The sequence below is a fragment of the Aphelocoma coerulescens genome, chromosome 1A, assembly GCF_041296385.1.
Source record: "Aphelocoma coerulescens isolate FSJ_1873_10779 chromosome 1A, UR_Acoe_1.0, whole genome shotgun sequence".
In the NCBI taxonomy this organism is placed as follows: Eukaryota; Metazoa; Chordata; class Aves; order Passeriformes; family Corvidae; genus Aphelocoma; species Aphelocoma coerulescens.
This window is the reverse complement of record NC_091014.1, coordinates 14,907,496-14,930,287: the sequence shown is the minus strand read 5'-3', so window position 1 is coordinate 14,930,287 and position 22,792 is coordinate 14,907,496. Positions and strand designations below refer to the sequence as shown.

The window sequence follows — 22,792 nt, the reverse complement described above, 5'->3', positions numbered from 1 at the left end:
ACCTGTGCTGTGTCTCCTGTTATCTTGGAGATATTCTTTGACCCTAAAACTCCTCACTTAACTGCTTGCCTTTATGTCTGGAGGGCTTGATCAGTCAGTGGAAGCATTGCTCCTGATTATAGTGGGGCATGTCTGGGCTCAGACCAAGCATTGATGGAGTTAAAACTGCAGCTTCACTTCTGCCTCCTTATCTACAGCTTTGGACTGCAGTTTGACTGTGCCAGTTTCACCCAAACCCCTGACTTCAGCTCCTGCTGTGCTGCACGCTGCCACCTTAGCTCCCTTCAGGATCCCCGTATTTACTTGAGTCTATCTTATCTGTTTTCACTCCAGGTAAGAATAGCTGTGCTGATTTAGATCATCTAACCCATCCTTCTACTCTGCCTTCAACAGGGGCCAAAAGCAGATTCATATCAATCAGTTACTGCAGTTTCCAACTACTTTCAGCTCAGAGGATTTCCTGAACCTGCTGTGGTTTCCCTGTGGCCTGGACCCCTCCAAACACTTGGGTGAGCATGTAAACTCCTTGCATCCTCAGCGTGCTTTGGAAAGGACCTCCTCAGCAGGTCCACTGCCTGCTGCATGACAAACACCTTCCTTCTGTTTGTTTGGAACTTGGCTCCCACCAGCTTCATGAGCTGGTCCCTCATTGTCCTGGAGACACAACCAACACTCAATCCCTATCCACTTTCTCTGCGTCACTAATGATTTCATAGCTTTCCCTGTACTGTGTCCCCCATCTCAACTCCTATTCTCCTGCACTGTTCCTTGTAGGGAAGTTGTGTCACGCCTTTGCTCACCCTGTTACTCTTCTGGAATCTTTTCCATCTCTTCTCTATCCTTTTCAAGGGCTCAGAACTGCACAGAGTATTCAAGGTGCAGGTGTGAGATGGATTTGTACAGCAGCACAGCAATCTTTCTGCTTTATTGGTTTTTCCTTTTGTAATAGTCCCAAACATTTGTTTGCTCTTTGTTGCGGAGCAGTGATTTTGTATTTTCAAGAAAGTGCCTACAGTAGTTCAACCAAGCCATCCCTCCTGAGTAGCAGCAGTAAGCATGGAAAACATTATTTATATGTGAAGATGAAGCTGCTTCTCCTTAAATGCATTCATGGTTTTATACCTGCCTAGACAGAATTTCATTTGCCATTATTTGGGCTGGTCATTTTCTCTCTTAAGGTCTTCCTGGAGGGCTTCACCATCTGCCCTCATATTCCCTACCAATAGCTTTGTATTATCATTAAAGTTTTTGACCTCCCTGCTCATCTTGTCTTGCACCTCTGCTCTGGCTTTCCTCTCCTGCTCACATCTCCGCCTTTTCCTTGCTTTCCCCTCTCCAAAGACTCACAATATCCTTCAGATTTCTTCACTTGGACCCATCATCCTTCATGTTTGTCATCTACAGCCTACCTTATCCAAAAAAGCCACACTCTCTTTTTTTTGTATTTTCTACTTTGCCACGTGGTTGTAATCATGTCAGAGTTGTACCAAACCTCCAGTGTCTGAAGGGAGACTGTCCCTCCTCCAAGGACTGTTGTGAGGGAAAGAAGAGACAGGACAGGATGCTCCTGCCAGGCAAATGAACTAATATTTAGGAATTTCCAAAATTACTCATGATGTAATTTTTATTTTTTGAAAACTATAGAAAATAAAGTTGTGGGTTCTGTTAACAGGAAAAAGAGGATTTATTATCCTTTTTTGACCCTAGTGGTTAGCCAAAGTTTGGATTGTTTCAGTTAATTCTCTAATGTCAGGATTGTTTCAAAACCTAGCTCTTTATTTGCAAAGAACAGGCACTCCTTTCTTTGCTTAACATGAGGAAACACTTTGCTTGCAGCTCCAAGCTCTTTTCCAGCGAGTGGTTCCTGCAGCCTGTACTACCCCACAACACCCAGCAAGAGCTTTGCTGGCATAGCTCATGTCCCTCAGAAGACTTGCATCATGTGCCTGCCTTTGGATGGTGGATCCTATAGTTCCAGGTAGTTTATTCCATAGAGGAAGTTAGTCGTTCCCTGTTGCCTAATGAGAACAAACAGGGCTGCAATACCTTCTGTTTCCAACAAGCTCTAGCACGATTTACGATGGAAGGAACTTCATAAGGAGCCAGTGGTCTTCCAGTTGTGTTGAGCTTTCAAGAAGAAATACTCTCAGAAAACTCTGCTTTTTTTCACTACTGTCTTTCACCAGTAAAGCACAGTTCAGGCATACAGTCTTCATACCGTTGACACTGCAGCTCTCTGGGAAGTCCTAGCAAAGTCAAGCCTTGCACTAATAATAACATGGAATTCCACCACTGGATACAATGTTAGCCAAGCTCAAGACTTTCAGAGATTAACCTCCTGGCTGAGCTTCCCTGTTGAAAAGCTGAAAGTAGTACATTGCATCTTTTCTTGTTTTCAAGGATTTGTAAGTGGACTGTCTGTAATGAAAAGGTTAGGGAGACAAGGAGTTAATTTGGAAATCTGAGTTGGCTTTAATGACATTCAGAATTTGCCACATCCTTTTTGCACTACATAAAAACTTTCAATAGGTCTGTGCAATTCCAAAAAATGCATGTGGCAACAACTGACTTCAATTCCTGGCTCCAAACCTTTGCTTCTTCTCCATGTTGGAACGTCTCTTGATCTTCTCCGGTGATTCTCCTCATGGGGATGGTGTGATATTTCCTCCCTCTGTTCAGACTGGTCCATACTACAGTTCAGAACACATCTCTGTGCACCTGAGCTGATGTAGGTCTGAGGAAACCTCCTGTAGCCTGCTTATATTTTAGTTATGTTGCCCAACATCACTGCTCATAGCCGCACTCAGGCACAAACCAGCCAGGCACTACCACTGCAATTCCCAGTCTCTGCATGGTGTAACCCAACTCATGGCACAGCAGGAGGGGCAGCATCTCTTCTGTAATCCAGGGATTTTTTGTTCAGTGCCCAGGCTTTTTCTGAGCTATCTGTTAGCAAGACATGCTCTCTGCTCTGCTTCAGAGGAAACAGCAGAGAGGGCTTTCTAACAGCAGCCTTCTCCTGCATATTCTCCACTGCAGAGGACATAAATGCTTTTTCCCAAGAGAGAGCACTGCTTTTCTTGTTATGGCTGCTGCTTCTCACACTCTGCTTTATGAGAGGATATATTTTCAACTTAAAGGTTTGTGTAAAGAGCAATACCAAAGAAGTCCTCCAGTTGTGTGAGTGATGTTACAGCATGTTACCTTCCATGGCAGCGCAGCAGCTTCCTTGCTCTGGTGCATTTCAGCATGAGGGTAAAATGCCCATGGCCGGCTTGGTGGGCAGTTACAGGCTGTTCTCAGGCTATTACCTGAGAGCTTTCTCTTGATTGTAACTTTGGCTATTATTCCTTCTTAGGTTTCTCTTCACCTCCAGCATCTCAAACAGCAATTATCTGTCCCGGTAGAGAGTGTCCCGGGCTCCCTAACTCAGAGATGCTTTGAAAGTGAGGTGCATGAGACCCTTTTCCATGTAAGAACCCAACAGTGAGACCTGGGTAGCTTTCTGCATGCATCACATGTGTAAGCTCACAGTTAACACAGGCTGAGACAGTGTTTGATGTGTCAGACAAGATCTTCTGTGTCACTGGTGGTGAGCACACACAACCTTGCTAAATCCTTAAAGGCTCATGACGTTCTCTCGATAGTTCTTCAGTACATTCTCTGTTTCTATGCCCAGGCTGATGGGAACAGGAGAGAATGGGAGCTGTTGCCTATAGAAAATGCACTCTTTCTGCAGAAGCTATTCATGTCTGCCAGCTCCACTGTCTTGCAGAGTGCTCTTGTGGCAGGAAAAGCCTGGTACCTGCTAGATTCCTTCTGCCTGAGGAGCTCTGCCAGTGCGATCCAGGGCTGTACCCATGGAATAATTCTTCTCTAGCACAGCTCTGATGCTTTTTTACAGCTGAGCACTGAATTTAGGTATTTCTGCACAAGGCACAAAGAGGCAGTTTTATTTGAGAATACACCAGCCAGCTCTACATCCATGGAGGGAAGGAGGCTGTGGTGTTACCTGCTGCTTTCAAACACCCACCGCTGAGAGAAGAAGGGGGTCATTGGAAATGAGACACCCTGATCTAGGAACAAATGACTGATTTTATCCAGACCCATGTGAGAGGGCTGTACAACAGAAAGTGGGATAAAGGCTGATGTTGCAATGACTTCCAATAGCAACCATCAGCAGCTACTGTTGTCCCAGCTTTTCTCTAGTAATCCGAGGCTTTCAAGCACTTACTCACTTCACTCTTTACTCACTAGTCAAAAATCTTTCCTTTGGACACATTTGACCCATGAAATAGGAATTTATTAGGAACATTATTGCACCTTCTTTCACGCAAGGAAGTCTGACAGTTTTCCATTCTTGTTTTGTGGATTCCTGTTCTCATTTTGGGGATTCCTTCTGGCTGTTGCAAATGTAAGAGTGATCCAAACCACATTCAGATTTTCTTATGCTTTCCCATCTCCCAGAGCATTGTTATTGGACTTAAAGATCTTGTCTCTTGCTAGTCTCTATGTGTCATACAAAGAAGAGATCACTATTGTTTGTAGTCTCGTTTCTGTTTTCATTTCTTGCTGACTTATCTCCTCTTGAGTGTGGTCTTGCAGAAGCTGCTGCGGCAGCTTATTACCCATAACTTACATCTGCATTTGCACAATAAACTGGAGTGAAAGCAGGGGATTCAACATGTGTTTCTGGATAAAAGTGGACTTAACTCTCTATTGGCTTTTACTTGGGTAGAGCAAACAGAATGACTCTGTAATTTTGTGTGTCATGTCATCATGCATCATGTAAATAGCTCTCCAAAATACAAAGCAGTGGAGAGGAGTTTCTGGTGGGCTCACAAGCTCCAGAGCTCTATGACTCTTGTGGTCCAAGAGTGCTCCAGGTACATCTCAGACCTGAGTGGTATCTTTTCTTTAAGTTCTTGTAATAGAGAAGAGACACCACACTAAAAAAGAAAAAAAACCAATTTTAACTAACTTGAACTGATACAGGCCAATGAGTTATGATGAAACTGTTCCTTTTATTGCATAATTTTCATGGTCCTTGCTGCAAATATGAAAATGCAGCATGGTTTGTAATGTGTTAAGTTTGTACTACAATATACTTTGCTAGAAACTAATGATCTTGCCTCTCAGATGCAATTAATTGAAATTTCCTGTAGAATATGTGATAGAAGTAGTTGTAGTTCCCAAACAAACAGTGATAATACTTTATACATTTGTTTTCCATTGCATTGGCTAGTTTGTCCTTAATCCAATGATAAACCTTTAGCTGCTCAAATCTGAGAAAATCTTATTAGTATCAAAAAGCTGACAAAATTCAGTGTTTGTGAGTGGAGAAGTAGCTCTGCTTTGGTAGATTCAGACTCCACTAATGATTAGCCCTTGGTATGCAATAACTTACACCTTGTCCAGACAGAAGTTTTTGCAAAATTTGGCTTTCCATTTGTAATGCTTTAAGTCACTTGCAACATTGTATCCATAAATAGCCACTCTTAGGTCAAACCCTCACATAAGTATTTTTTATTTCAACCAGACAAATCTTCTGCTGCAGTTTGAGCAGCAGCTCAACCCAAAGGAGAGGCCAGGCGCCCACAGAGGAGGGTGGGAGGAGTGAAGGACTGCATCAAGCAGGTAAGCAAAACGCTTGTTAGTCTTTGCCCTTGGCATGCAGCAAGCATGAGGAAGCAGCTCTCATCTGGAAGAGTATTTGGAGAGAAGTAGCAAAAATGCCATAAATTAACACCCTTGTTGACTTAATGAAAACCTTCCTGCCTTAACAACCTGCCAGACAGCGGTATGATTGATCCATCTTCCCTGCAGTGCTCCTTACCACAGAGGAAATCCATGTGTGCTGTGACGGGTGGCTGGAAATGAGTAGTGAGAGCAGCTGTCCCAGCCGAAGATGGGCCATGCCTCCAGCATTCTCCACAGCACTGGGATTGCTGGATGCTGCACCTGTGTGTGTGCTGCCACCACAGGGCATCTGCCACCAGCAAGGACATAGCTGAGATTTATTAAAAGGAACTGTGGTTTAAACAAATCATAAATACTGTGGATACACAAATCATAAACCGTGCACTGTGGTTCAGTTGGACTCAGCTTGCTCTTTGCCTCTGAAGCTTCTTGTTACCAGGAGCCCAACTACAAAGACATGGCTCCTTTCATGTGGTGCCCTGGCAGGCTGGGTCACAAGTGCACTACTGAGAGCATGGGTCTACTCCAGTATCTGCCACCGGGCCCTCCTCTGCCTCTCTGTGGGAGACACCAGTCCCCCTTCTTTATTGTAAGGAATTCTGTGCAGTGAATTGCCAAAGCACCCAGCATCTAAGACGTTTGGGACACAATAATAAAAACAATTGCTCTGTCAGCTTTCTCATGCCTCTTCTGTGGATCTGCATGTGTAATCAAGGGCTCTGGACTAGCAGATCGTTTTGTTATAATCAATGACAAGTTTGCTGAAAGTGAGTGTCTTACTGTTGTCATTTTATATGTATTTTTGAGGGATGCTGAGAGGTTGGGGATGACATGCAGTGGGATCAAATGAGGAGGCACAAGGAGGGCTTGGGTCTCCTTTAATAGTGGTCTGAATCTGCCCTGGTTTGCTGTTGAGAGGAGCTATTTTATATACAAGCCTTCTGATGTTGCAAAGAGTACAGGAAGGGTATTTCCTTCAGCTGGGACCAAGGAAAGTGAGGAGCAGTGAGAGGTGGTGGTGCTCATCCTGCTGATGAGCCCTACAGTAGGTTGCAACCAGGGCCTTGTCTTTGCATGGGATTTTATACTTCAAATAGCTATTCCATATTTGTTCTTTGGTGAGGAAAGAAGACCATTCTAAATAGCACATCCCAGGTAGCAGTTTCTAGTGCCCAAGAGCTGGGTACTCCTGGTGCTGCTTCTGGCATAGGTGAAGGACAGATTGGGTTGCAGAAGCAAAAATAAACTTGCATGTAGGAGGTGGCCTTTTGGGACATGCTTTAAAGCATTTTGACAATACACCTTCCTTTCTCCCTTGTACTTCTCCTGCCTTTAAACAGCAGATTTCAGCACACACAGCTTCTGCTTCTGGGCTTGTACATTTAGAGAAAGTGAATTTTCTGCTGTGGTTTTGTAGTTGCTCTGGGTTGATAATTTCTGCTGCTGCCAGTGCTGCTCCTCACCCTCCCCATCATGCCCAAGAGGCAGCAGCCCTGGTTCCCCATGACCAGCTGCACAGGGAGGGACAGTCCTGGGGTGGGACCCACACTAAGGAGGGTGTTTCATGGAGATCTGGTGAGGCAGAAGAGAGGAACAAACAGGCAGGTGCAGTGATGTTCTGCTATGTTAGAGGTATTTCTGGTAGCAAGGAGTTATATCGTTAAATGGAGAATGTATAGCAGAAATGTTAACCGTGAACCTTGTTTCAGTGTCCCTGAGGTGAATGGCTGTGCAAGGGCTTCTTTGTGTAAGAGAGGCTGCAAATGAAGGCAAGAGAGATTTTGGTAAATGTGTGAAAAGGAAGCAGTTGATGCAACCTTTCCTCTCTTGAGCAAGGGGCAGCTCAGCTCTCAAGGCAGTTTAACTCTGTGTGGATCCTGCAGCCAATATGAGCAGAGGTGCTGGCACTGGGGGAGCCCAGCTGGGATCAGAGGCAGGTGCTCTCACCAATGTACCCCCTCACACCTCCCTGCCTGGTTTCCCTCCCCTCCATCTCCTACCCTTTAAGAGAAATACTGTACGTAATTTGGTTCATATTTTTGGGAGTAGGAAAAATTTGTTCATTGAGCACCAGTTTAGCTTAATTTTCCTGTGTTTTTACATGGGGGACTTGCACCAGGGCTATTTATAATGACAGTGTTAAATTTGAAGTCTGGCATTGTGCTGGCTGTCTGGCAGAAGGTTTGCCCTCAAATCCTACTTCTGCTTTTGCATCTCTTTCTCTGACTCAGTTCAGGATGAAATGTTCCTGTTCTCTTCATGGCTTGGTTTTACACTCTGGTTAAAGAAGAAAAAGGCATGTGCTATGTAATAGTGCTTACTTGTTCTTTATCAGATGTGACCTTACAAATAAAGTGTTTTCTACTCTCTAAAAAAAAAGGGAAAAGCAAGTTGGAGCCACACCAACTTAGAAGTAAAAGCTACCAGGAAGATAAAATGTCATCCTAACACAGCAGGACTGAGACACAGGACAAGTCCAGAAGCAGCTTTCCAGCAGTGCAGGCCTGCCAAGGAATCAGGTGCTGCTGTGGCTGCTGCCATCAGGGGTTGGGGTTTCTTTAACTGTGTCACTTGAAATGTGGCCATGAGCACAATCTGAAGAGAAAGGCAGGGCAAAGGAAGGCAGTGGGCGGCCCTCCCACCAGGCTGTCTCCCGACAGCTCCACCTCTGCCTGCCCACTCCCTGCTGCATTGACACAGTTTTAACATCTCTCTCTCCTCCTGTCTTCCAATAGTGCTTTTTCACAGAAACTGCTGCCTTGTGGCTGGTGAACAGGGAAAAGACAAACACTTCTCATGGCTTTCTCTGTTCCCAAGGATGGAGTCTCTCCAGACCTTTAATGGCACCTTCATCGTCCAAATCCAAACATCTTTCAAGCCTTTCCCTATTGAAATGATACATCAGACATCCATGTTAGAACCATGAGGATGTGGCATTTGCAGACAGGCAGGAGGAAGTGCAGTGAAAGGAACCATTTTCTCAGTAACAGACTCTGCTGAGGGCTGTGTTTATGTTAAGCTGTGCTCTCACATTTCAGAGCTGTGCAGTGTGCCATCCATGGCACCAAAATACACAGGGTGGTCTATTTTTCAGTGGATTCCACCTCTGTGGATTTTCCTGATTTTTGGTTGCTGCTCAGCTGACAGAAGCACCCATGTCCAGACCAAGCCTTGTTTCTCTGGTGGGCTTCTCCCATGTTGCTGCTCATCAAGGGTGCCCATGATGTTGTTTTGATTGGGAGGTGCAATCACTGCTGCAAGATGGGGGGAAAACCACAATGCCTCCAGATATATTTGCTTTTTAAGCTTCTGCCTGCTGAGTTGGCGGGTAGCTGGTGTACAGCAAGAGCTTTCAAATCCTCCTCCTGCCCAACACAGTATTACCTCCCCCATCCGCAGCAGGCTGGCACTGCCTGGCATCTCACCAGTGTGAACTGCATTGGCAGAACCCCCATTACTATATTAATATTCAGGCATCACTTGTAGTGTTGCTTGGTCTAGTCCTTAACTGTATGAACGGGGAGACATCAGTGATATCAGGCAGTGTAATAGTCTCCCCTTATGCTTCAATAGGGATGCTTCCAATGCAAAGAGCAATACTGCAACAGGTGATTTTTCAATTGGTTTTTTACAAAGCAACAAGGAGAAGGAGAATTTGCCTTTGGAGACATAAAATTGCCCATCTGAGTGGGTGCACAGCAGTGGCAGCATCACACCAGCAGCATCATGTGGGTGCCTGGGTGTCTGCTCCAGCTGCACTCCCCTCAAAGGGCTGAGCTCCCAAATCTTATGTCCACAGAAAGTAATGGAAAATTCTGTGTTAGGGAGTACATAACTTACCTGAGACCATACTCTGCAGACTTCTTAGCTTGCTTCACATTCCTTTTCTGAATAGGAAAAAAAAAAAAAAAAAGGAAGTTATTTCTCTGGAATGCTTTGATGAATGCTGTTTGTAAATCCTTTCAATTGTTTTTTCCTGTTATGGAAGCCTGGAAGGCCAGCGTATCCTTTTTGAGGGGTGTTTGCAATCAGACATGGCCACATCTGTGGAATATTCCTGTCTCGTGCAGGATTTCTCTCCCTCTGCTGTGTCAGAAATCAGCCTGCCTGGCTGAAGCCGAGCATTTTGAAACAACTATCAAGTTTTTACATTGGTGCTTTTGTGTGTTTTTAGTTTGGGTCCCCTCTCCCCCTAGTTAATACACAGAAGATTTCTCCAATTAGCCCGACTGACTGACATCTTAGCAACTTCTTTTGGATACTCTGGCAGTCACTGCAGCTGCAAGGAAGTGATTCCCAAGTTTTAAAAGAAAAATGAGCCTGCCCTCTAGCTGCTGAGTGCACCCTCGTCCCCGCACCCTTCCTTGGCTTTCCTAGAGCAGCCAGGACGGAAAGTCAGTTTTGCTTCCTGCCCTCATGCTTCCGGAGCTCTGATGGTCCTTGTCCTGCCCAGGGGCTCCAGCTTGGATGACCATTAACTGATAAAGGACAGTTGTGTGACTTTTGCACAGTCAGGCTGATTCTCCAAGCTGCAGGGCAGCAGTTTGTGGCACAATTTCACCTGCATTACCTTTGTCATGGTGAGGAAGCCATTCTTGAAGGGCAGGACCCGCTCTCCAGCCCTCAGGGTCTGGTGATTTGTAGCACCCAAGGTCAGCACCTGGGTTTAAACCACGTATAAGATAAGGACCACACTGTTGAGGGGAGAAATTATTTTAGGGATGTCAGCCTAGTTCAATGATTTTTGCCTGTGGTAAAGCCTAGCAGTGGCCTTTCACAAAAGAAAGTAATATCTCCAGTGGTCTGAAAGAAAAAAAAGGCACATCACAACAGAGTTACTTTGAAGGTTTGGGGTTTTTTTTCCTAGAAAAATCAAAGAGTTTCTTGCAGACAAAACTTTCAAGTGCTTTCAAGATGAACTATTCTGTTTTCAAGCATTTGAAATGAAAACCAAGAAATGAATATTTAGGGAAAGTGGCTTCTTTTTTATTGCTGCCTCTGCCTAATGAAAGTCCTGGAGATAACATGGGTCAAGTCCCGTTCCTTTCTTTTCCCAGAGTGACTTGGACAGCAATTGCCCAGATTTAGTGATGATACAGTTCTTCCTTTCACACAGCAAACACATGCTCTGTGTCCTCTGACAGGCATCCTGGCTGGAGCTGGGCTCATCCTGAGAGACCACGGTTCTGGCAGTCCTTGAGGGGTTTCCACTGACCTGTTCTGCAGACACCATCTCACTTTGCTGGCAGCGTGTTGGGGCTGACTGGGGCACACAGGCATTTAATTAACACGGGGTAGGCCACCTGGCTCAGAAGGGAGCAAGACTCATCAAATTAACTCTTTTGGAGGCAAAACATTGCTCTTAACCAAAACTTCTTGTTTGTTGGAGAAATGGCCTAACTGAAAGGCTATGGTATAACACATTTTGTCTGAATGAAAATGGCAGTAGGACACTCAAAAAGTAACTGTTGAGCTGAACAATAGAATCCTCCCTGACACTTGTAAGTAGCTAGGAAGAGGCAAAGAGGAAGGCCACTTCAAACATTTCTGTTTTATTTTTTTTTCCTTGGAAAACTTGGATTTTAACTAACATGAATTTTGCCGTGAGTGTCCACCATCACTGAATGCTCAAAAGTAAAATGTACAACCTCCTCCTCGCCAGATATTTGGTTAAGGTGGTGGGGCAGAGGGGTAAGGCGGGCAGCCAAATGGGAGCTGGCTCCGTGAAAGCTCCGAATGTGACAGAGAACGGGAGAGAGCTGTAAACACAGGCCAAGGAGGTGGAAATTCCTTGGGGGAGTCTGAGGGTGCAATGGGGGGCTGGTGAGGGGCGGCCCTTGGGCGCGGCTGTCGCGGGGCTGGCTTGCGGAGGTGCCGGGCCCGGGTTCTTCAGCAGCGAGCTCGAGGTGTACGGAGCCGCTGGCAGAGGCGGCGTGCCTGTAAACCGCGTTTAATAAGGAATTTTCCACTCGGGAAGCCACTAGGTGGCATGTGAGGTGCAGCAGAAACGAAGCGCAAGAGCAGGAGGCGGAGCAGGCCCCTCAGAGGTCGGGCACGGCCGCAGGGGCCATCGGCGGCTCCGGCACCGGGGCACAAGAGCCGGCAGGCTGCAGTGACTGTACTCTAACACATCTCAGCTCCGGGGGTGTCGCCTTGTGGGGTTTTGTTTGTTCTGATTATTTGGTTGGGGTTTCGTTTAATTGTGGTTTCTTTACATTTTATTTGTTTGTTTGTTTGGGGGGGATTTTTAAAATATTTTCTTTGGGTTTTTTCTTTCTTTTTCTCTTTTTTTTTTTTTTTTTTTTTCTTTAAAAAAAGAAAGGAAAAGTTTGGGGATTGCGGGACACAATATTTTAGCAGGCAGGAACCAGCTCACAGTTCTCCACAGGTACCTCCTGGGATACAGACCAGGAGGGATGTAGCCACCCACCCCCTGGCAGGCCATGTCTGAGCCTTTATAGCAGTTACCAGTTATCTCCTGCTGTCTTTTCAGCTTTAAAGAAAGTGTTATTTTACACGGGTGTTCACCAACTAGGCCTTTGTCTGTGGCCAAATTTATTTTTTAGAGGTCACTGAACAGCCACCATTACTCTACAATTGCAGTGTTGGAGCTGTTATCCAACTCTGTTACCTCTGCCTTGTAGTGAGCCATTTGGTCATTTTCTTGTGGTTTTTTTTTTTCTTTGGCGTGTGTTTATTTTTAGTGTTCAAGTTGAACAAACTCCAACAAAGATCCCATGCAAACCCAGATGACTGATCAAGGCTACTTATTTGTAGCAGTGGGTCACAAGCACATCTTGGTTTCAATAGGTAAAAGCATCTTCTACAACGTGCTTTAGATTCATCCAGTGGTATTTTCAAGTAATGCCACAGAGATCTCTTAAATTGTCCCAGTGCAATGCTGGCATACACCAGTTTGGAAATAACCCTCTGAATCCTGGTCGTCTGGATTGCTTGGTCATGGCACAGAATGATATTTTCTCCCAGCTATCCAGCTAGCAGGAATATTGCCATATGGAACGGAAAACTTAGTTAATGAACCAATTGAATGGTATGCTAAAATATATGAAAAATATAGGGTACTTCTAACAAAAAAATGTGGAAGCATAAGTAGCCCTGGCTATACATGGGAAGATACAGATTCTACCTAGTAATGAGTCCTGGCTTCTAGGGAGAGAGAGGTAGAGAAGTGTTTTGAAAGGCAAAGAGGCACCTTAGTTCTGCACTGGGCATCCTTTGTACCACCACCACCAATCATCCATAAAAGCTGTAGGCTGGACATGCAAAATGTGAGGGCTGGAACATGTTCTCATTCCATTGCTTGCAAAGAGAAGCCAGTCCCTAATTTGATTATGAATTACAGGGACTCATCGTTAGCTCTGGAAATGGTCTGCTGCCTTTGACTTTCTGCCCCATCCAATACTTGAGTAGTATTGGCTGGCTGGTCTCCATCTGCGGCCTACACAGCTATCAAGGACCATCAAGACGTACATGCTTCTGCGGCTTCAAGTCTTGAGTGGATTTATACTGAAGGAACAATTTAGGAGTTTTAGGAAAGACTTGCTGTTTTGACTACATGTGATTTTTCAGCATAAACACCACTAAGGGCTTTTCAAAGCAAATGGATGTGTTTGCTGTTGTAATTTCAGCATTTGCTATCAAAACAACCCTCTTGGTGGTTCTCTTGTTCCTGTGGTATGTGGACCTGTGTGGCTGGCCTTTGGCTCTGCAGTTCAGAAGAATCTGTAGAACTGAGCAAAAGGACGAAGGCAATCCAACCACTTTAAAAAAGAAAACCAAATCCCAAACAAACAAGCTATTTAGGAATTTCTGATTGATTTTCTCCTTTTGTCTTAGGATTCCAGCTGTAACAATTGGGCATGAGAGCTCTATATGTTTCTGCTGGTTCAAAGTAAATAGCTCTGTTGCGTGGGAGCACTGATGGACCTGTACTGTGCTATGTGATTAGAAGTTAGATGCATTAAAAGGTTGAGGTAGCATTGGATTTACTGTGAAGAGAGAAGGTGCTAAAGGAGCCCAAACTGTGTGTCTCCAATAATTGCTTTCTCCTGCCCTCTGCTTAGTTCAGACCTGTTACCCTCTCCCTCCCTTCTGCAGAGTGTTTTGGCTTATTTCACTCTGCCAACAAGTGCTTCCCCATAACCCAGCTGCTGCTCTGACCCTGTCAGATAATGAGCATTTAAGTTCCTGTAAACTAAAGCAAAAGTAAGGATTTACTCTTAACTGCATTTGCTTTTGACATGCTGATGCTGCATGCTATAACCACACAGGCACAGAGACCTCCTTGTAGCAGGAACAGATCTTGGAGGAGAAATCCCCATGAGGATCACCCAAATGGAGATGGTATCACTCTCACAGGCGTCTGAGAAACCAGACATGTTCACCATTTACTCTAGGATGAGCCCCGACTCCTGGGGCCTTTGCTGTTTAGCAGAAAGCTCATGGAGATCTTCTGCCTCTCCATAAAAGCCTTGAGGTAACCAGAAAGGCATTCACAGGCATTCACAGACTAAGAGTCGGTCCCTGCTCATGCCTGGTTTCAGGCTGGACCTCTGCACCCTCTTGCCCATACACAACAGGATGGGATAAGGCATGCCAAAGTGGCTCCTCGAGGAAAGCAGTTCTGCCTGGTTTTACTTTATTTGCTGGAAGTTCAGCCCTTGCTTTGCTGCAGTCTGGCTGTCTCCTCACTTGCAGGCTGTCTGCTCTCCCAGAACTGGGCATGGTCTCTCTTGCTTGGAGAAGAGGTTGTATGTCCACACCTCTGTAGCACTGTGGCCTTAGGCCAGTTGCCTGGACTGGTGCCTTCAAATTTTTGACATTTTTCATCTAATGGTGAGCTTAATCGGTTCTCAGTAGTATCACCTTTCAGCTGAGTTTTGACAGTAAGAAAGGCCACTGTCTGGTTGCCAGTAGGTGAAGCTGGAGAAACACAAAAGGGCTGGAGGAAGGATCCCATAAGGAAGGATGATCATAAGGAAGGATACTAAAAAGGACTGACCAGAACCCCATGTCTGGGCTGTGGCCGTATCCCATCTGATCTGTTCTGCAGGGTCTTGGCTACATGAACTGGGCTTCCAAAACCCCAGCAGATATGAGCAGAGAGTTTTTCTGCTGCTGTTGCAACACCAGTTTCCCAAAGAATTGTCACTGAGCTCACCACTCTTCCACCCAGACTCCTTGAAAAAAGATCATTCTGGCCCCACTTCAGGAAAGAGCTTATTTCCTCACCAGAAGCTGGTGTCCTGATGTAACCTCAGTGACATAAGGCACAGATAGGGAGGGGGCCTGGTGTTTGGCCTCAGGCCAGGTCAGCAGTGAGGACACTCCTGCAGCACTCTGTCAGCAGGGATTTTTTTTTTCTGCAACTAAAACGACAATATTTTTTTCCTAAAAATTTTCCTGAAGTGTTGACTGAGATAACTACACTCCTACACTCCCAGCCAAAACAGCTACCTGCTAAAACTTTGCAAAGTAGAGGTTGATCCAGGGTTTGCATTTTGATATTACAGTGGAAATGTTGCTTAGGACTGTGGGAAAAGAAGGAAGTTCCTCAGGCAGTGGTAGGTTTGAAAAAAGCAGCTCACATTCATGTGTTTAATTTTCAACTCAAAGATTTTAGTGCATGTTCCTCACTAAAGGGCCAGCTTGGTTTTCCGGGCTCTGTGTTGGACTATGTGGCACAAACCAGAGGCAGCTCACTCACAGCACATGGAGCGAATCTTCAGGTCTTTTAGGCAGGAAGGTCCATAATTTAAAGAATCAGAATGAGATCAGAAAAAATACTTTGATGCATTCAAATTTTGCATGTTGAATGCTGAAATGTTCAGAATGTGAAAGATTTGAATGTTGAAATATTTTTATTAGACTGTGAAATAAAAATGTTCTGTTCTGGCAGTGCCCAAATAGAACTTTAAGCCTTATCCAAATGGGTGTTTACATTTTTTCCTATTAAATGTCACTGAAATCATCCTGTTTTCTGGGTTATCTGGGTTTCAACACAACTGTGTTTACCCATGCACACCATTCTGTTAGAAAATTTTCAACTCTTTTTAGTTACAAGTATCATCTAATATAGAATCAGTTAACTTACCTGCTGTACAAATTTGCTCTAAGAAATTCCTCAACAATATTATTTTAATAAAAGCTGCACCAATGTTTGAAAACACCATGTATATTTGAAATCTGGATAGAAAGCCCCTACACATCTCTTCTGGCATGAAAACTGGACAGCCTTAAGAAGTTTTGCCCTTCCTCAATCCCCACACATCTATTAGTACATGTGATGCAATGTTTTACTGTAAAACTTAGGAGATTCAAATTGCAATGTGCCAGAAAGGGCAGCAGTAAAGAGGAAAAGGAGGAAAGTCAAGATAGTTCCAGATTCTCTGACTGGTCCTGAGTTCCTCTGCTGAAATATAGTGCACACACTGCCCTGTATTTTTAGTTTCCTCTATCATGAGATGGAAGGGCTGGACAGATACTGGAAAAATTTGTAGGCTCCCTGACTGCACAAAGGGACAGCAGACAGAGATAGTCTTTAAGTCCTGACACTGTACCAGTACACAAGGTGAAGGAGAGAAAGACTCTTCTGAGCAATTGTGCTGTAACGGCACAAGCAAGAAGTGAAGGAAGTAGAAACATTTTTCCACTTGGAAATGTTATTCCTTTAGAGAGCCTTATTTTCCTCCTGCAATGATGTGGTGACAACCTATTATAAACATGAACAGCACAATGAGTAGTATGTCCTAGTTAGAGAGTCAGGAACAAAGCTCCTTACATCATAGAGAGAAGTGTCTTTTTGAATCCATTTATACCATCTCAGTGCAGTGACAAGATTTGCTGAAAAAAATTCTCAAGGTGCTTTCATTCCATTTTGGTTTTTTAAATTTTATTATTGTTATTATTATTATTATTTTCTTATTTCTTGCATTCTAGCAGTTGAAGTTGATAGCAAAGGTAGCAACCATAGAGCATAATTATTACAGTTGCAGCTCTGAGTTTGGTTTAAGTTCCTTGAAGCCAAAGCTTTTGTGTGCTGCAATTCAAGGGCACTCTGGTGAGTGCTTGCCGGGCTTCCAGAGAGTGATCACCAGTAACAGCTAAAGATCTCACATATTATTTATCAGCTTTATCATATTTTGAGTTTTGTAGGCAGTGGAAAAACAAAACACTTCTGCATGGGAAATGATTTAACATCACAGGGATTGATCCAGCGATAAAACTGTCCAACATGCAGGTAGACAACATGGACCCTGGAAGCTTTATGGAAAAGGTGGTTTTCCAAATGCTGGAGTTTCTTTATTGATCACCTCTCATAATATCTTTCCCTTTTAAAAAACCTGGAACATTCATCCATGCTGAAAATCAGAAAAGGCACTTTCCTTGCCCATTTCTGCAGAAGATGGTGCTCTAGCATGTGCCAGACACACTACTCTTATTACCAGAAATGCTACACCAGCTTGGAAAAATTACCTTTCTAGGACTGATGGTAGGCTAAATTTCCATGGAAAAGCCTGTCTGCTCCTCTGCCACTCCAGGAAACCCCATTTGTGGAAGCAGATGCTGTAAGAGATGATCCGAAGATCCCTCATCTGCCTCACAATCATCGCCGAGGACAGAGACTGAACACAGGAGTCCTGGCCTGGCTGAGGTGGGATGTCTGTCAAGTGCTGCCTGCAGGTGAGCCCACTGGGAACTGGTACGCATTCCTGAGGAAAATTAGTGCAGGTCACAATGGACTGTGCTGTTCTTGCTGCCCAGGCGGGAAGGACTGCGCTGAAGCGGAAAGGAATGACCTGTCCTGTACACCTGTCCTGTACGTCTGTCCTGTACCTGTTTCCCAAAGCATCGGGCCCCATAACAACAGCTGTAGATTTCCCCACCTCTTGGCCAGTTGCCCCTCGCTTCTGAAGAGGACTATAAAGGGACTTTCTGAAATAACTGAGCCCGAGATCTCCCCACGGAAAGAAGACGAATCTATTGGCAGAAGACCACGAGGACTTCATCTCATCCGTTGGTAGCTATTGCCCCCTCTTTTTCCCCCCTCTCTACTTTGTTTTTCTCTCTCTCTCTCTCTCTCTTCTATTGCATTACTGTGTTGTGGGCACTTAATAAAGGTGCACTGTTTTGATTAAAACCTAAATCTCTTGTGTCCTTTTACACTCTGAGATCGATAAACGAACCATCGCGACCCCCACTTGCATTAGCAGATCGTGACAGATGCCTCTTACCAACCTGACACCCAGTGCCTGATGTCCTGCACCAGGAGGGACTGGTCCACGGCAGACCCCATAAGAAGGGCACTCAGACTCTGTAAAGTATAATTTAAAATCCTGTTTATTAGAGTGTCTTGGTTTCAACTGCAATAGAGTTAATTTTCCTCCTAGTAGCTGGTATGATGTTGTGTTTCAGGCTTAGTGTGAGAATGATGTTGATAACACACTGATGTTTGGATGTTGCTCAGTAGTGTCGACCCTAAGTCAAGGAATTTTTAGTGTCTCATGGTCTGCCAATCAGCAGCTGCATGAGAGCATGGCCAGGACAGGTGGCCTGAACTGGCCAAAGGGATATTCTATATCATAGAACATCTTGTCCAGTTAATAAACTGGTGGGAGTCAGCCAGGAGCTGCTGATCACATCTTGGGGTGGTAAGCAATCATATTGCGCATCACTTCCTTTTCTTGGGTTTTATTCCTCTGTTTTCCTCTCTTTGTGCTCTCTTTTTATTACTATTATTATTCTCATCATATTTCATTTTATTTTAATTATTAAATTGTTCTTATCTCAACCCACTAGTTTTACCTTTTTCTGATTCTCCTGCCATTCCACCAGTGTGAAGGGGGAAGAAGGGGTAAGTGGAGCGAGCAGCTGCATGGTATCTTAGTTGTCATCTGGGGTTAAACCCAAACATGGGGAAAACACTATAAAAATCTCACATCCCTTCAGACAGCAGGAGCCCCAAACTGTGCACCCACATGCAGTACATCGTGCAGACCCCTCCACAGAGAGGGTTACACTAGTTTGGTGATTTGAGCTGTTACAGGATTTTCTTACAAGATAGCAACTCTGCTCCTCATTTCTACTGTGTCACAGAGTGGAGATGTTCACATCACAATTTCCTGCTGCACTTTTGGACAAAGGCAAGACCACACTGGTCATGTGATTGCTGGTACTAAGTGGGAGATGCCCACAGGCTCCTCCATTACAAATGATGGTGAAATTTGTCCTGTGGCTGCAGAGTACCCCAGTGCACACACTGGGGGTCAAGTGCTCCACAGGTCACAAGGTCTTCTGTGCTCAGCGCTCCTCCAGTCAGGATTACTGCAAGGAGGCTTCCCTGCACCCTGATGTCTTACAGAAACTGTCCTAGCTGGCAGTGCTGCACATGGGGGGCTCCCGAGGGGAACTTGCAGTGGCTCTGTGGGCTGCAGACCTGCTCCGTGCCCTGACGTTATGTGCCAGTTATCCTGCAGGCATACACCAGGCTGCCAGTGGTGGGAATTATGGCTCACACATATGGGTAATCCACTGCCTCTTGCTGTGAGATCACTGTCTTCACAGCACATCTTTCAGCAGACCTTGCTAGGGAGGTTTAAGACACCTGTAAAAGCCCTTTAGCAGGTGAAAACTGAACCTCAATTCAGTGTTGTCACTCCTGCACGTTGTCACTAGGCAGAGGTTCTTTAAACAGTGTAGAGTCACACTCCATTGTCGTGGGTGACCGGAGTGTCTTTGTGCACCAGCTGATTCATGCTGGCATTTTTATTATTCTGCAGCTATTGTGGAAAAATAGGGTCCTGATCCTCTGTCACCCCACCCAACTCTGTCATTGCTCAGGCCTCTGCCAAGGAAGTAGAATGGGTTACCAAACCAGAAAAGCAGCCCTCCTGCTCCCCAGCACTCAGGATGCACTGGTGCAAACAGGCACAGGGTGTGTACAGGCTGAGCCCTCCTGCTAATGACCAGTATTTCAGCACTGACAACAGACCACAGTAGAGACATTTCAGGCTAAGGCAGTGACCTCCCTGAGCACCTGATGGATGTTGCAGAGATTTCTTGTCCCTTCAGTGCAAGCTGGGTAGAAAATGGCAGTGTGGAAGGAGGCACACGGACCCCAAACCATAGGGGTGGTGGGGAGGTGATGGCTGGCAGGCAGCAGGGGCTGCCAGGACCACTCTGGGGCACTGTGTTTGATGGGCTGGTGCTTGCAAAACACATGTGCCTCAAGTCACTGCTCTGCAATGTCTCTACTGCAGAAAGCAGCATGGGCCCTCCTTGGTCAGTGCTCTCATGTCCGTTTGGCCAGAGCAATTTCACTTTTCTTGCTCTGAAAGAAATACCTTTAAACAAAGTTGCCTTAACCTCCACAGAGGGTTGTTACAAGTTACTCAGGCATGCCCGGAGTGTGCAGTGGGGCTGCTCAGGCTTCAAAAATCAGATTATAAATCTGCAGGAATGTGTTCTTGAGGCGTGAGTCACCTTAACTGTGATATATCCATTTGGCCTGTTTCTGCTTAAAATAGAAACTCTGAGCATCATTAAGCCACGGGAGGTGACAAGGGACGGATGAAAGCATCCAAGCACTTCATCCCAAGAGAATCACAGCAGAGAATGTGCCCAGCCCAAGCAGCAAGGAGCTGTATCCACGTATCTTGCAGGTGCAGCTGGGTGGGCTCCTGCCCCAGGCATGTGGCACAGCATAGAAGGAAGTGCTCAAGAGTCACAGAAACCTATGCTGACATGACCTGAAAGAAAATACTGTTTTGGACTGTCCCTCATAACTGCCAGGTGAAGCCTTGGGCTGTGGTATGGGAGCAGGGAACTTCTCAAGTGCTCCCACTGCTGTGCCCAGAGCTTCTGCCTCCAGCCCTGGCAGTGCCCAGAGCACTGCTGGCGTGGGCTGACCTGTCCCTGTGCCCTGCAGCAGGGCTCAGTGCCACAGCCTGGCCCAGTGTTCAGTGAGGTGGTGAAGGTGCATTGGTGTCCAGGCTGTCCCCCAGATGGGATCCCAGAGCCTGACACAGCCAGCAGCGGGGAGCACTGCCTTGGTGTGCCTCAGGAGGAGCAGCCTCTCCTGGGGGTCAGACAAGCCTCACCTGACAGTGCCTCCAGGAAGAGTTTGCAGCAGCAGTGAAGGATTATGTTGTATGTGATTCAATGGCACTCCCCTGAGGAGCCATGGCTGAGTGCTGCCCTGTCCCACAGCCAGTCACTGCCCTCAGCAAATGGTGGAGCAAAACAACCTGGAACCCTCTCCTTGTCTTTGTACCACAATTGAATCAGGGCCTGAGGTGAGGGGAAGGCCAAAGCACCCGTTTGGCAACACTCTTTAGTCAATGAGTAAGCAAGGTCTGACAACAACCTGCTGACCATCCCACCACTGCTAGCAGTGTCCCCTGATTTACAAGTCCCCAGTTTGACTTCAGCAGAGGATTGGGCACTTGTGTAATGCAGCTCTGCTGTTATACAACTAACGCCAGCCACGTGTTTTCTGGTTTCATTTGTGATTCATATCACACAGGAGGTGAAAGGTTCCCAGTGGCTCCTCCTGAACAAGTCACACTGCACTATTTAGGTTAAGGTTTGAAGTACTCAGACCCTTGAGCAGCAACAGGCACATCAAACAAATTGACAGCAGTTAATATTTACAGGACCAAAGCTCACAGAAAATCAGTAAAATCTGTGAGATGATCATGAGCAACAACTCCAAAACCAGAAGTAAAACTTTCTGGATTAAAGGGACAGCAAAAGACTTACCAGTGTCTGACGTATCAGTGCAGTTTGCTTCTTTCCCTTGTAGATCCTCTTGCACAACGCTGCATGTACAGCTTAGACTGAAATCTTCTGACCCCTAAAATCAGGCTTTATATCACATGCCTCAATGAAAGGACTTGTAATAGGCTAATCCCAAAGGTTCAGGGAACACTTTCCTGGAATTTGTTCAAGAACCAAATATTGCAGGCTGGTGCTTCCTAAGCTGCCTTATGGTCTGTAGGACATGAGTCCATGGGCAAATTTTTTTGGGATACTATTCTCATTTGCAGACTGATAACTTTGTGCAGTCCCAAATTTTTGTGTCATGCAATGTGAGAAATATACCATGCAAGAAAAAGTTGCAGAAACAGGGGGAGATATGACACAGAGAGAGGAAAAGACAAATCCTAGGGCTTCCCCTCCAGCTGTTTACCTGTAATATGTGTTTTTGACCTGCAGCCCAGGGAAGATCTTTCCTGAAGTTGCTTCCATGCTGTTCCCTGGTGTCAAAGCTCATGAGCTCTCATTGGACACTCATGTTCCACCTCCTGCTTGGCAGCCCCAGCATAAATCCAGCTGGGGAGAGTGGGACAGTGGTCCCATTTTTTGGCACAAGGACTCCATTCAATTTAGCTCATTTCTGTAAACCATCCTCATGTACAGGGCGTGTCCCTGGCCAAGTATCTAACCTGGTATATTACAAAAAGTTACAGCCCAGACATAGAGTCTACAAAATCAGTGGGGTGGTATGGGGGAGTGGTGTTGAGTACACCACATTTTTCATCCCAGATGATGTTCCAACTGCAGGTTTGTTTGTGGAGCCAGAATTAAGCTGGGACTACATACAGATTGGGGCTGAGTCCCCTCACACTCTGTCAGAGGAAAAGTGCCCAGGACAAAAGGCAGGGAGAGGGCAGCTGAGGAGGACACACCACAAGAGAGGTGCAGAGGTGTCCAGTCATGACCAGAATGATGCTGGTCTAAAGGGGACCCAGGAATTCTATCCATGGCCACAGAGCTCAGGTGTAATCCCTGGACAGAGGAAGGCTTAATGGAGGCTGGTTGTTGTGGGGCTGGGGATGCCTGGTGCAGTCCTCACTTGATATTCTTGGGGACTTGTGATCCCTCAGCCTTGCATCCCAGAAGATCTCTGAACCAAGAAATCCCGGTAAGAAGCCTTCCATAACCACCCCATAACTACACAAGTTAATACTCTACTCCCTCCTCCCCGAATCTGCAGGGACTGAGCTCTTTCTCTCACAGTATCACAAATCCTTCTGCAGAATTAATTTGATTGATATTTAAATCAGCAGCT

The 22,792-nt window shown here is 45.6% G+C and overlaps 1 long non-coding RNA gene across 3 annotated transcripts; it reads right to left on the bottom strand.

Annotated features, from left to right (window-relative positions):
• Positions 1 to 6,794: 6,794 nt before the first annotated feature.
• Positions 6,795 to 21,963, bottom strand: LOC138098280 (uncharacterized). 3 transcript variants are annotated; one of them, XR_011146580.1, is made up of 5 exons: positions 21,481 to 21,963; positions 17,959 to 18,034; positions 10,271 to 10,360; positions 9,541 to 9,587; positions 6,795 to 8,585 (listed from the first exon to the last, which is right to left on the bottom strand). It is a non-coding gene; the product is annotated as an uncharacterized lncRNA (long non-coding RNA). The 3 variants fall into 3 exon arrangements; XR_011146579.1 differs by lacking the exon at positions 10,271 to 10,360 and adding an exon at positions 17,197 to 17,432 and having other exon boundaries at positions 21,481 to 21,961; XR_011146578.1 differs by lacking the exons at positions 6,795 to 8,585; positions 9,541 to 9,587; positions 10,271 to 10,360 and adding an exon at positions 10,510 to 17,432 and having other exon boundaries at positions 21,481 to 21,954.
• Between the last annotated feature and the right edge of the window lie 829 nt (positions 21,964 to 22,792).